General features: G+C 37.5%; 1 pseudogene; it reads left to right on the top strand.

The window, feature by feature from the left end:
• Positions 1-2255: 2255 nt before the first annotated feature.
• On the top strand, positions 2256-2750 carry LOC149224453 (calmodulin-like protein 2 pseudogene; annotated as a pseudogene).
• Positions 2751-14453: the final 11703 nt, after the last annotated feature.

The raw sequence follows: 14453 nt of genomic DNA, 5'->3' as shown, positions 1-14453 counted from the left end.
TGATCTCTTTGTTGGCTGCTGCCTTGACCTTGGTTCTGATTTTGATTGCTGCCTCTTCCTTGTGCATTTGATGTGCTGTTCCTTCCACCTCTGTTCTGGCTTCTGCCTCTTCCTCTCTTGTTTCCTCTGCCTTGACCTCTTCCTCTTCCAAAGGACATCTGGGTCTTGAAGGCTTGCTCTAGGGATGAGTTTTCATTCCTACTCAACCTCTGCTCATGAGTTATCAGTGATGCATGTAGCTCATCAACTGAATATTTTGAGAGATCCTTTGTCTCTTCAATGGTGGTGACTATGGCATCAAACCTTGAGGGTAAGACCCTCAATATTTTCTCCACTATTCTTCTATCTTCAATTGTTTCTCCATGAGTTCTCATTTGTGTGATTACACCAATCACATGAGTGAAGAATGAGTCAATGTTATCTGACTCCTTCATGTTCAAGTTTTCAAAATCCTTTCTCAGCATTTGCAATTTTGCTGTCTTCACTCTCTCCATGCCTTGATAGGCTGTCTTGAGGGTTTGCCATGCATTGTGTGATGTTGTAGCTGCTGCTATCCTTGGGAATATACTCTGGTCCACTGCTTGATACAACAAGACAATGGCCTTTGCATCCTTCTTCCTATTGAGCTTCAGCTGATCCTTCTCTCCCTGAGTTAATGCATTGAACTCAGTTTCATCTGCTGGTTCCTCAAACCCATATTCTACTAGTTCCCATATATCTTGAGCGATGAACAAAGCTCTCATGGTTATAGACCAGTAGTCATAGTTCTTCCCATTAAAGTGTGGGAGCTGGGTGTTGAACATACCCATGCTTGTGCTTGCCATTCCTTGCATCTTGAACTATGGTTTTAAATCCTTGACTGTGTTTTTTTTTAAAAAAAAAAACAACTGACTGTCTTCAGCAATAACAAGAGAAATGCTTTTGGGGAATACCTGAATCCTTCGCTGTCTGAGTCTTCTGTCTGCCTGAGAAGTTTTGCTGCTGCAACAACCTTCTCCCTTCAGCTTCTTTAACTTCTTTAAAGAGCCTGAGCCAGCTCTGATACCACTGTTGGGTATTTTTCAATGGAGAAAATACCAAAACCAAATAAAATAACCACTACAGAGACAATGCTCTGTTTACTCTGTCCAGGATCTTTTGCAGACAACCTTTTAAAAAAAACTCACTCAGAACACAGCATTACACAGTCACAACACATTTCTATTAATTTAAAACTGAAAGACTGATACAAATTCCATCCTCTGTGCAAAGAGGGATTCACACAAACAACTCTGCTGCTCTCACAGATTTTCTACTGCTGTAGAAACTACAAAAAAAACTTCAGTTTTACAATAATAAAAATTACATCCCCTGTGGTATCTGTGCACCAAAGAAAAAAAAACATTACGCTACTCTACGTAGCCACCCCACTCCAAAATTACAAAATGGAACTGCACTGCTGTGCACCAAAAAAAAACACCCACTGCTTTTTGCGCAGCCACCATACATACCACACCCTTTTTTTTTAACTTACGTAACAATATATAAAACTTATAAAAAAAAACTATGTGCCCATATCTATATTAAAGGCATGCCCATAACGTATTAAAGGTCCTCTACCAAAAAACTACGACACACATTAACTCCATAAATCTTCTTCTACGGCGGTCAACGTTTAGAACTTTCAATCCACGCAAAAATCTGATTTGACACGGGCGGTTATGCATCTTCGGGAAGTCAACGGCGGAGATTATGCGTCCAGATCACTGAGCTGATCCGACGTGGTTCGCACACCCTCCTCCGGCAAACCAAACGCTCGTTACCGTCCGGGGAAAATGGTTTTGGGGTGTTCGTACATGGGACGCGTGGCGCACCCTGATTGTGTCGGCACCCCTGCTATGGAAACTGCCTTCGCCGAATGGTGGTGCGGGGAGACCGGGCTGGTTTTCGAAAACCTTCACCGCGCTGTTCAAATTAACATTTTAACAGTCTGCCCTCACGCCGCCGATGCTGGCTGTCTAGCGTGTCTTCAACCATAAAACGTCGGTGGGGTAAGCCATCCACGATTTCCCGGACCCCGTCCGCGATAATATCGCTTCACGTTGAAACTGTGCTTCAATGGTTATCGTGAGTTTCCTCTGAAATTACGCAAATCACGTATTATATATATGATTTTGTTTTCATATGTTTTCTATCCACGGATCGCTGAATTTCTGAAAAGTTCAGAATTGCAGTTACCATATGTTGGCATTGCACTAATATTTTTGCAAATATAAATGGCATTCTGGATAGATACCAATGAAATTCGCAGACTCTACGATTTGGTTGATGAAAATGGGGACGGGAGGCTGACTGTAAATGAAATGAATCGCTACTTGAAAAGGCTCGGAAAAGATATTTTAGAAGACAACTTGAAATATCTTGTGATTCCAAAATCTCAGAGGGACGATGAATTTGTTGGCCTGACATTTGATGAATTTGTTGTCCTGTGTCAGTCTATTCTGAACAATAGATCAGAAGATGGACTAAGCAATGGCAATGGGTGTGGCGATTTAGTGGAAGAATTCAAGGTCTATGATATGAACAACGACGGGTTCATATCTTCCATGGAACTTCAACAGGTGCTGTGTAATTTGGGATTCACAGAGGGCGAAGAACTGGACGAGTGCCAAAAAATGATAAACACATACGATTTGAACTCCGGCGGGCTCTTAGACTTCTCAGAATTTAAGATCGTGATGGCGTCTAATATCTATATACCTACAGATTAACGATTAGGGCGGGCCGCCATGCACATTCATCAAGGTGCCCCTGCTAACAGTCTTGCGCAGTATGCACATCTCACATGTCTCACTGCTCACGTCATCATGCAGGAAGAGTTGTCTAGGAGGTCCAAAAAGGCACCACAATGTCCTTCCCATGGCAAGTTTCCCAACTTGAACGATTTCCAGGTTCTACATCTTCCCCAGCTCTAATTAATGTGATGATTGATGGACTGCAATATTATTGATCGAAATCCCTCCATCTCGTGTAGGTATGATCTCGGCACAGGCGTGGTACTGTCCTTTTGAGAAATGAATTGGGATACAGGTTTCTTAAATCTTCAAGGCTCCTGTTGTGATCTTGGATGCAGGATTCTTAAAGCTCCAAGGCTCTTGTTATTTTGGAAGGGGAAAAGAGTATTGGAGTCAAGGTTTTTCATTGAATTGGAAGGGGAAAAGAATATTGGAGTTAAAGCTTTTTCATTGAAGAGGTTTATTTTAAGGTTTAATGTGAAAATGATGTGTAAATATTTTAATGTATTTTGAAATGAAAATAAAATATTTAAATATTTTTTAAATAGAAAAACAATATTACCTAACATAACAAAAGAAAAAAATATAGTATGCTTATTTAATTGTCATAATATAATTTTATGTAAAGTAATATAATTTCATACAAAATAATTAGAAGTAAAAATAACTATGTAATTAAAATGTTTAAATCTTATATTTTTTAAAAACATTTTAATATGTGATATCAATTTTATATGTATTTTTTTATAGAAAAAGAAATGTTAAAAAAAATATTTTAAAGTTATATAAAATAAAATATCAATATGTATCTATTTATTGAAAAAATAATGTTAAAAGAAAATATTTTATGTTATATACAATAAAATATCCAATATAAATTATGAGTAAAGCATTTTAATATGAATTAATATTAACATATATTTAAAAATATATATTAATAATTAAACAATTAAATTGATGAATATTGATAAAATGGTTTAATACACATGCTATGTAATTTCTGTAATATTTTAAAATATAACGTAAACAAAGAAATTTACACATTGTTTTTGTTTAAAGTAATTCGATTATTCTCCAGTCATGTTAAATCCATACTTAACATAAATCTATATTGATTTAAATATATGAGAAAAATAAACTAAAATAAAAGTTTAAATTAATAATAGAAATATAATGTATTATTAATAGCTTAATACGGTTTATACATAAATAATAAGATCCCTTTGATGGATATGGTCACCAACGTGTATAGGTAAAAAACACCTTTCACTCTTATATTGAGTAGAGAAACGCTTTCAAGAAAAAACACAGGGAACCATCATGGGATTATATATGGGATTATATATAGTGTTGCATAAGTTATATGCTTGAGATTATTTAAGAAGTTTCTTAAAAATGGTATTAAAGGGCTTTTAAATATTTATTTATATTATTGATCATGTTGTATGTTAATATTTTTAGTTGGAAATTTTAATATTTATTTATATTGTGGAAGTTGTAGGTTAATATTTTTATGGAATTTTCAATATTATTTTAAATATATTATAAAAATTATTGATTATTTATTTATTTATTTTTGTTGAATTGCAGTTTTTGTGTTCCATATCAAGTGTATGATAGATTTTTTCGCGTAAATCACATGATATTTTATTTGTCAACGCCTTTCGAACCAACCAATGTGGTTCATCCTCAGGACAAGTTGGTTCGAAACGCGTCCACAAAAGAAATATCATGTTATTTTATTTTGTTGAATACAATATTGCTGAATATAATATTTTGAATGGAAATTTTACAATGATAATAAAGTCATGGAAAGATAATAACATAGAATTTTTCAAAACTGCATACAAATAAACTAGAAATATCTCTAAATCTACAAATTAGCCAAGATTTTATTAATAATATTGTTTTGGTACAAATGAGTTGAAGAAAATGCACCTGGGATTGCACAATGTGTTGAAATATGGCAACAAGAATATTCCAATTTAATTTGCACATGGGATTGCACAAGGTGTTGATATATGGCAATAAGAATATCCCAATCTAATTTGTCCTTGAATTAAATTGTGAATTAAAATCGAATTTAGTCTTAAATATAATATTTTGAATGGAGATTTTACAATAATAATAAAGTCATGCAAAGATAATAACATAGAATTTTTCAAAACTGCACACACATAAACTAGAAATATCTCTAAATCTACAAATTGGCCAAGATTTTATTAATAATATTGTTGTGGTAAAATGCACCTGGGCTTGCACAAGGCGTTGAAATATGGCAACAAGAATATTCCAATTTAATTTTTCCTTGAATTAAATTGTGAAATAAAATCGAATTTAGTCTTAAATATAATATTTTGAATGGAAATTTTACAATGATAATAAAGTCATGAAAATATAATAACATAGAATTTTTCAAAACTGCATACACATAAACTAGAAATATCTCTAAATCTACAAATTGGCCAAGATTTTATTAATAATATTGTTGTGGTAAAATGCACCTGGGCTTGCACAAGGTGTTGAAATATGGCAACAAGAATATTCCAATTTAATTTGTCCTTGAATTAAATTGTGAATTAAAATCGAATTTAATCTAAAATATAATATTTTGAGTGGAAATTTTACAATGATAATAAAGTCATGCAAAGATAATAACATAGAATTTTTCAAAAGTGCATACACATAAACTAGAAATATCTCTAAATCTACAAATTGGCCAAGATTTTATTAATAATATTGTTGTGGTACAAATGAGTTGAAGAAAATGCACCTGGGATTTCACAAGGTGTTGAAATATGGCAACAAGAATATTCCAATTTAATTTGTCCTTGAATTAAATTGTGAATTAAATATAGAATTTAGTCTTAAATATAATATTTTGAATGGAAATTTTACATTGATAATAAATCCATGCAAAGATAATAACATAGAATTTTCCAAAACTATAAACACATAAACTAGAAATATCTCTAAATCTACAAATTGGCCAAGATTTTATTAATAATATTGTTGTGGTACAAATGAGTTGAAGAAAATGCACCTGGGATTTCAAGGTGTTGAAATATAGCAACAAGAATATTACAATTTAATTTTTCCTTGAATTAAATTGTGAACTAAAATCGAATTTAGTCTTAAATATAATATTTTGAATGGAAATTTTACAATGATAATAAAGTCATGCAAAGATATTAACATAGAATTTTTCAAAACTGCATACACATAAACTAGAAATATCTCTAAATCTACAAATTGGCCAAGATTTTATTAATAATATTGTTGTGGTACAAATGAGTTGAAGAAAATGCACCTAGTATTGCACAAGGTGTTGAAATATGGCAACAAGAATATTCCAATTTAATTTGTCCTTGAATTAAATTGTGAATTAAAATCGAATTTAGTCTTAACATCTACTTGGAAATAATTAATTAATTTATTTTAAATTAATTAGCTGGAGAAATTCAAGTTAGAAGTCTTTCTGAAGTCATGTAAGAGTTATCCCTTAAATTAAGGAGATAAGATTGAGCTATATTTGATTTGTAATTAGTTAACTCAGTTTACTGAGTTAAGTTCAGTTAAATTAGTTCCAAATTGTTTGAGGAACTAATAGTGAGTTAACACTCAGTTGTTGCATGTGTGCACTCAACTAGTGCAACTCCAGTTAACTGAATATTCCCTCATCAGAAACTCATGCATGTCTATTTTGAGAAAGACCCAGTGGAGATTAATATTCAAGGACTGTGTACTATCAGTTGCATGTGTTTTCTCATGGAGAAAACTCATGTAGGTAGTCAAGGATTTATCCTTGAGGATTGCACAGTTTTGGAGGATGGGTTTTCCACTTGGTAAAGGAAGATCATCCACAAGGAACAACACAAGGAAATAGGAGCTTGGAGGGTAGAAAGGAAGGCTAGAGAGAAGCCAAGATTGCCTATGAGGATTGTACTGAGAGCTGGCTAGCTGTGAGAGCTAAGGCTTTATATAATTCCTATGTATTTCCACCATATAGGATAATACAATAGTGTGGGGTTTTTAGTTGAGGCTTTCCCCAAAGTATTTTCATGCGTATTGTGCCATTGATTCTTCTTCTTCTGGTTATATTGTTCAGCTTAATTTTTAAGCTTCTACAAATTGATAGTAGAAGTAGGCTATAGTATTCTGCTTTGATTTATATTACATTATCGGGTTAACCTACACAAATTTTCTACATGGTATCAGAGCTGGATTTATAGAAATTTTCTACATGGTATCGGTGTTGTGAATAGTATACTGAGAAGAGAATTCGAAGTTTGAGGTTCGGGGTTGCAGGTGCAAATCAAATTCATATCATACTTCAAGGTTGGCCAATGGCGTTCTATGGCTTGAGACTCAAGTATGCCTTGGAAGGTAGCTCGAATTACATAGCATGGAAAGATAGAATGGAGGTTGTATTAGAAGACAATGGCTTGAAGGAATTCATTGATCAAGAAATCCCAAAGCTAGCTTCAACTAATGCACAAGAGTTGGCTGAGTGGAAGAAGTGTGTGGCGAAGGCAAGACAGATCACCCTTGAGGGAGTTCGAGACCATATTGTCTTGAGTCTGCATGGGAAGGATACTCCATTTTCAATGTGGACGACATTGAAGGACCTCTACCAAAATAGTAACGACCAGAGGAAATTGGCGCTCAAGGATAAGCTTCGAAGAATCAAGATGGAGAAGGGAGATACTATTTCCACATATCTGAAAAAGCTCACCACCTGCAGAGATGAGCTTGGCAGTGTGGGAATAACTACTGCTGATGATGATATGGTGAGCCTCACTCTCCTTGGCCTTCCAAAGAGTTGGAATAGCTACCAAGACTCTGTGAATGGAAGGGAGAAACTGTCGGATTAGGAATGACTATGGTAAGATCTTATGCAGGAGGAGATTAGGAGGACCACACGAGATGGCTCTTCATCCAAGAATGATGATGAAGAAAATATGGCCTTAGCAAGTAAGGCAAGGAAAGGGAATGGGAAGGCTTCCCATTTCTAATCGAATTCTTCTCATGGAGGGAAGAAGGGTGACATGTCTAAAGTAAGATGCTTTAATTGTCAGAAGATGGGACATTATGCGACTAATTTCCCATTGAAGAAGTCTAAGAAGGGATCCTCGGAAGGATCGGAAGGGGAGGCATTAGCCTCTGAGTTCGAAATGGACTTTACCCTCATCGCATGCATGGTGTCATCAATCATGGGATGTGTCTAGTATCTTGACAGTGGAGCCTCATTCCACATGACCGGTGATAAAAAATTATTTAGTTCCTTGGAGGAGAAAGACCTTAAGATGCACATAGAGATGGGTCACAATAGAAGGTATAGTGTTTCAGTAGTGGGCAGGGTTTCTTTTCAGAGGGAGCATAGAGCTCCTCTCACCTTGACAGATGTGATGTATGTGCCTAGACTGAAGAAGAACTTGGTATCAGTCATGATGTTGGACGACAAAGGCTATGATGTTGTCTTTAGTAAAGGAAATGCATTTCTACGACACATAGCCATGGGTCAGACCAAGAGGAGAGGGATTCGGGTGAAGAATCTCTATAAACTAGAGGTAGATGATTGTGCAGCATTGAGTACGAAAGTAGAATTGGTGCAAAGCCAAGACATTGGTGAGTTGTGGCATAGGAGGTTGGTCCATTTGCATCATGGGGCTTTGAAGATAATGTAACATGTTTCTACAGGACTTCCTAAAGGTAACTTGAGCAAGTTGACACATGCAAAGGTTGTACCTTGGGAAAGTACACCAAGTCTTCCTTTCATGATTGAGACATTCGAGCAGAACCTATCTTAGAGCGAGTTCATATTGATTTGTGTGGACCATTCTCGACGGAATCCACAATGAAGCAAAAGTATTGTGCGATTTTCATTGATGACTATTCTCGTAAATTCTAGATTTATTTCATGCAGAAGAAGGACCAAACTTTCACAAAGTTTTGTGAGTTCAAAGCTTTAGTTGAGAAAGAGTCAGGGAAGAAGATCAAGGCCATGAGAAGCAACAACGGTGGAGAATGTCTCTCAAGAGTTTAAGGACTTCTGTGCAGCGGAAGGAATTAAACGATAGTTGACGGCACCTCATAACCCACAACAGAATGGGGTGTCCGAGAGGAAGAACAGAACAATTGTAGGGGCAGCAAGTGTAATGCCGCATGACCAATGCCTACCACTTCACTTGTGGGCTGAGGCATGCAACACAGTGGTCTATTTGTAGAATAGAAGCCCGCATCACATACTTTGGATGAAGATACTAGAGGAAGCTTTCTCTAGTAAGAGACCAGATGTGGGTCACTTCAAGATCTTTAACTCATCGATATATTGCCATGTGACAAAGGATGCACGGAAGAAGCTTGAGTCGACAGCAACATTGGGGATATTTGTGGGGTACACTGATACACCTCACAACTATCGAGTGTACTTGCCTACCAGTCAGAGGATAGTGGTTCACAGAGATCTCAAGTCTGATGAGCAGAAGGCCATGTGAGTTTCCCTTGAGAGGGAGCTCCAACTACATGCTGTGGAGGAAGTGTTGGTTCCTAAGAAGGAGGAGCCTCAAATTGATGCGGAGCAGCCACATGCAGAGGTTCTAGGAGTGGAGACATCCACTCAAATAGAGTCTTCCAGAGATGGATGGAAGCGCATAAGAGAAGCTGACAAATTGTTGGACGATGCGAGAGAGAATGTGGGAGAACTATCTTCTCAGCACAGACAGAGGAGGTCACATGAGAGGTACACTAGAGACATGGCCCTTGCTCGGGAATGTGTTGAGAGCGAGCCATCTTCCTTTGAGGAAGCAGTGCATCAGCCGATTTGGGTTGATGTTATGGTGGAGGAGTATGACTCCATGGTTTATAATAGTGTTAGGGATGTGGTTTTGAGACCAGAGAACAAGTCAGTTGTGAATTCCCATTGGCTTTACAAGGTAAAGAAAGCTGCTAATGGTAGTGTGGAGAAACATAAGGCAAGATTTGTTGCCTGTGGCTTTTCACAAGTAGAGAAGATCATGTTGCTGCATTATATTTCAGCAGAGGAGCAAGATGTGGACATTTTGACAAAGGCATTGTCAAAGTGTAAATTCGAGTTCCATAGAGATAGGATCGAGGTGGCAGATAATTCCTTTCTTGTTGAGAGGGAGTGTTGAAATATGGCAACAAGAATATTCCAATTTAATTTGTCCTTGAATTAATTGTGAATTAAAATCGAATTTAGTCCTAACAGCTACTTGGAAATAATTAATTAATTTATTTTAAATTAATTAGTTGGAGAAATTCAAGTTAGAAGTATTTCTGAAGTAATGCAAGAGTTATCCCTTAAACTAAGGAGATAATATTGAGTTATATTTGAGTTGTAATTAGTTAACTTAGTTTATTGAGTTAAATCCAGTTAAATTAGTTCCAAACTGTTCGAGGAACTAATAATGAGTTAACAGTCAGTTGAGGCATGCATGCACTCAAGTAGTGCTACTCCAGTTAACTGAAGATTCCCTCATCAGAAACTCATGCATTTCTATTCTGAGAAAAAACCAGTTGAGATTAATGTTCAAGGACATTGCACTATCAGTTGCATGCGTTTTCTCACGGAGAAAAATCATGCATGCAGTCAAGGATTTATCCTTGAGGATTACGCAATTTTGGAGGATGGGTTTTCCTCTTGGTAAAGGAAGACCATCCACAAGGAACAATGCAAGGAAATAGGAGCTTGGAGGGTAGAGAGGAAGGCTGGAGAGAAGCCAAGATTGCCTGTGAGGATTGTACTGAGAGATGGCTAGATGTGAGAGCTAAGGCTTTGTATAATTCCTATGTACTTCCACCATGTATGATAATACAATAGTGTGGGGTTTTTAACTGAGGCTTTCTCCAAAGTATTTTCATATGCAATGTGACATTGATTCTTCTTCTTCTGGCTATATTGTTCAGCACGATCTTTATGCTTCCACAAAATGATAGTAGAAGTAGGTTATAGTATTCTGGTTTGATTTATATTGCATTATCAGGTTAACTTACACATATTTTCTATAAAGGGCAAGCTACAAGCACCACATGATGAATACAAGAAATCTCAACAACTATAATAGCAAGCTCATCAAAAAAACTGTGTTGCTACTCCAAAACTACATTGCTACTTGACTTCCCCCCTTGATTTTCCCACTCTAGAGTGCCCAAAAAATATATATATAATTAGGAGAGTTCTCCTTGCCAAAAACCCACAAAAACCCAAAAAGGGTTTGGCCTATCTCCAAGCCAATGTCAAACTCACAATGCAAAGTCCCCAACTAACTAGCAATTCACCCTGCTATAAGAATTAGGATTTTAGGTCTGAATATCACTCGAAAAAGTCTATAAAGTTATCTATAGACTCCTCTCAATAAACCCACAAAACACCATAAAGGGTTTTGGCTGAATCCACCAATCCCCAATGACCCCCAATAAGTGAAAATTGCCCAATTTGGCCAAAAAACGCCCCAGAAAACTAATATTGTTGAATTAAGCTCAAATACACCACTAGAAATCTCTCCCAACTTCAGCTAAATTCTCCCCTGAGGAATACCTCCAATCTCTGACCTTTATCTCTCCTCAACCTCTATTCCTCCAACCCTTGTGCACTTCCTAAAATGTAGGATCTTGGCCCCAAGAATTCTCTCAAGTAAGCCCAGCTAAAATAACTTGCAAATATGCTCAATGGAAACTCTAAATTGATCTCCCCAAATTTCCTCACTAGGGAGCAAGGAAAATTTTAAGGATGGAAAATTTTCTTGAAGTTTAAAACATTGGCGAATCTCACTAATCCCTAATATGAAAATTATAAATGTGTATTGATATATTTGTAAAATTAATCAAATTTATAATTATTTTATATATAGTCTCTATATAATGTTGGCGATTTTTAAGGTAAAATAATTTTATATTCTAAAATTTGGGCGAATCGTCTTTTATAAAATTGGAAATTGGCGAATCTTTTTTGTGGAAAAATCATGGAAAATTAGCCCACTGGGCGAACATTAGCCCCTAAAATTTTCCATGCTAGGGAGATACTCAAAGTTCTCCGAAATGAGGGTGGAATTCTTGCTCAGAAATTCCTTGTGCTAAACAACATGATTGTCTTGGCTAAGTAGCTCAAGAGAATTAATGTTGAATTGTCAAATGATCAAAGAGACCAAAAGGAGGCCTTCAAGCTCTATTTATAATTACTAGTCCTCTCCCTTGCTGCTCCCCACCTTCCCCTAATAAAATATTACTTTTTTGCTAGTCTTCATTAAAATAATAATTTCGACTTTTCTCCCACAAAATAATATTTTCTCCTTTTTATTTAATATCACCAAAAATTGGCAAAATTCCTTAGTTAATTTTACACTCACAAAAATTGGGAACATTATAGTCCTCCTCACAAAAAAGTGCTTGTCCTCAACCAATATCCTACTGCTCCAAATGTTGGTCTAGCCAATGCCACGGTCCCAGATGTTCCACTGAACCTCTCCTCGTTTTTGAAAAGCCTGCCATACTAGTGATGATGCCCATGTCAACAACGAATCACCATATTCTAATCGAATATCTTAATGATCCCCACAGTAGAAATCAACTTACCCCTGAGGGTAGATTAACTACCAAATCTTTTTGTACCTGGATCCCATGCTAGTCTTAGAAGGGTGCCACCATACTGACGCTGCACCACTCTAACTATGACAAACTTCAAATCATGCTTAGACTGTATCCTCCCCTCTCGAAACCTAATGGTGGGATATGTGTGAAGGCGAAGCTTATCCTGCCTAGGAATCTCCATGATGTCAATATCTACCCATCCACTATCAATCTCAATCCTAGGCAGCAACAGGATAAATCTACCTCGCCATACAATGGAGGTTTCAACAATCTACCATGCGTCACACCCAAGCTGAACTAGATCACTCTCTCCCATGAAACTACTCATCATAGAATGGAGTGTCCTATCAATCAACTCAATTCCTGGATCTCGTAACCAAACTTGGTGTAGCATAGCTCTAACAACTGCTTGAATTTTTTTATTCCTCATCCAACCGACATATAGACCCCATATATCATGAACAAATCTGATGCATGCTAAACTTCCCTGTGCCTTCCACTGCATAGTACTGATGATTGTTGGAAGCCACATATGCCAAATAACTACCCCCTGAAGGTAGTCAATAGATGCGTATCTAATACTTGCAATCGACTAAGTGTATGTGGACCCATCTCGCTCCTGCCAACCATCACCACTGAGTCTACCATCCACCCTCTTGATAGTGTGTCAATACAATGTCTGGAGTTCAAACACATACTGGAAAGTTATCTCAATTGTACACGGTATCTTCTGCTCATTCATGGTCCTGACATACCCTCTGGAAAGAGTGACACATGTCTCCCTCATGACCTGATCCCAAGGCATAGGCTCACTGATGATTGACATGCCACTCCTGCAGATGATCACCTCATCCCCCAACCTGTAGTTGTCAACTCGTGCACTGGCCCAATGCCACCACTAAGAAGTCTCCCCCTTAGTGCGTTGAGTGTCATCCTAATATCTCAGGTGAGCTCCCTGTCCCAATTGCTCATGCCCAGAGTGTCAAAGGACGACAACGAAATCATCTGTGCTTGTAAGTGATGTATAAGAAGGACAAGTATGTGAGTCCCCATGGATAGCATTGAGTATCGCTCATCTGCATCCCTATTGATCCTGAGTGAAGTACACCCAAAGGTATGCCTGATGTCTTCATCCATAAGTATCCTTGGAGGAAACCCTCAAAGACCTCGTTGTGCAACACCATATGCCCTTGCATCCCACTGAGTATCCCTATAGTCCTCAACCTGGCACTATACCCTGCAGCTTATCCCTATACACCATTGGATTCCCCATCCTACTAATGTACCATCCTGCACCGTCTCGTATCTTGTCTGTGTCATTGTATCTAGCTCTCCCCACCTGTACGTGATGCAATATGAGTCGCTCAATGCAAGTCAACATGTTACATCAAACAACCATGCATCTCCATGCTCCTCTGCAGGTCACTTCTCATCACTTCATACCTCTATACAACACTGGATGGTAGGTTCTAAAATTGGGTATGTATGCATCAAGCCACATCCCTCTGCATAATATTAGACTCTACAGCATATCTATGTGCACCCCTAGGTACCACTTCCTACTGTCATACCACCTTGTATCATATGCCATCCTACATGTGCCAACGTATCCACCACTCTGCTAGTAATCCCTCCATGATGTGGGATACATCTCCCTGTCTTCCCTGAAAGACCTGAGCGGTCTGACTCCTCACATGCCAATGGGAATGACACTATTGTGTCTATCCTCGGTGGCTTCATTGTCTGATATACTAATGAGAGATCACCATCTCCATGCAATTCCATGTCTAGTGGTCTATCGATGTCACCTCCTCCTACCAGCTCCTGCCAGAGTAAGCTAATCAGCTTGTGACTCCATGCACAATCAATATGCCATGACAACTCATGAAATATGCATTCTCCTCTACCGATCCATCATGTCACTAGTGTTGTCAAGAACTCTAAAGGGTATATGAAAATGTGTGTGCACCCAACCACTAAGTCCATCACATAGCTGCTACCATGAACTACCCTCTCCACGATGTGATGGAGAATCCCACCTAGATCCCAACAACAATCTGGCCCTCAAGC

Source organism: Pinus tabuliformis, chromosome Q (genome assembly GCF_031772625.1).
Source record: "Pinus tabuliformis cultivar Carrire ecotype Pingquan chromosome Q, CPIR1, whole genome shotgun sequence".
Classification (NCBI taxonomy): domain Eukaryota; kingdom Viridiplantae; phylum Streptophyta; class Pinopsida; order Pinales; family Pinaceae; genus Pinus; species Pinus tabuliformis.
Note: the sequence above shows the minus strand (reverse complement) of the source record. Positions and strands in the feature narration are given on the sequence as shown.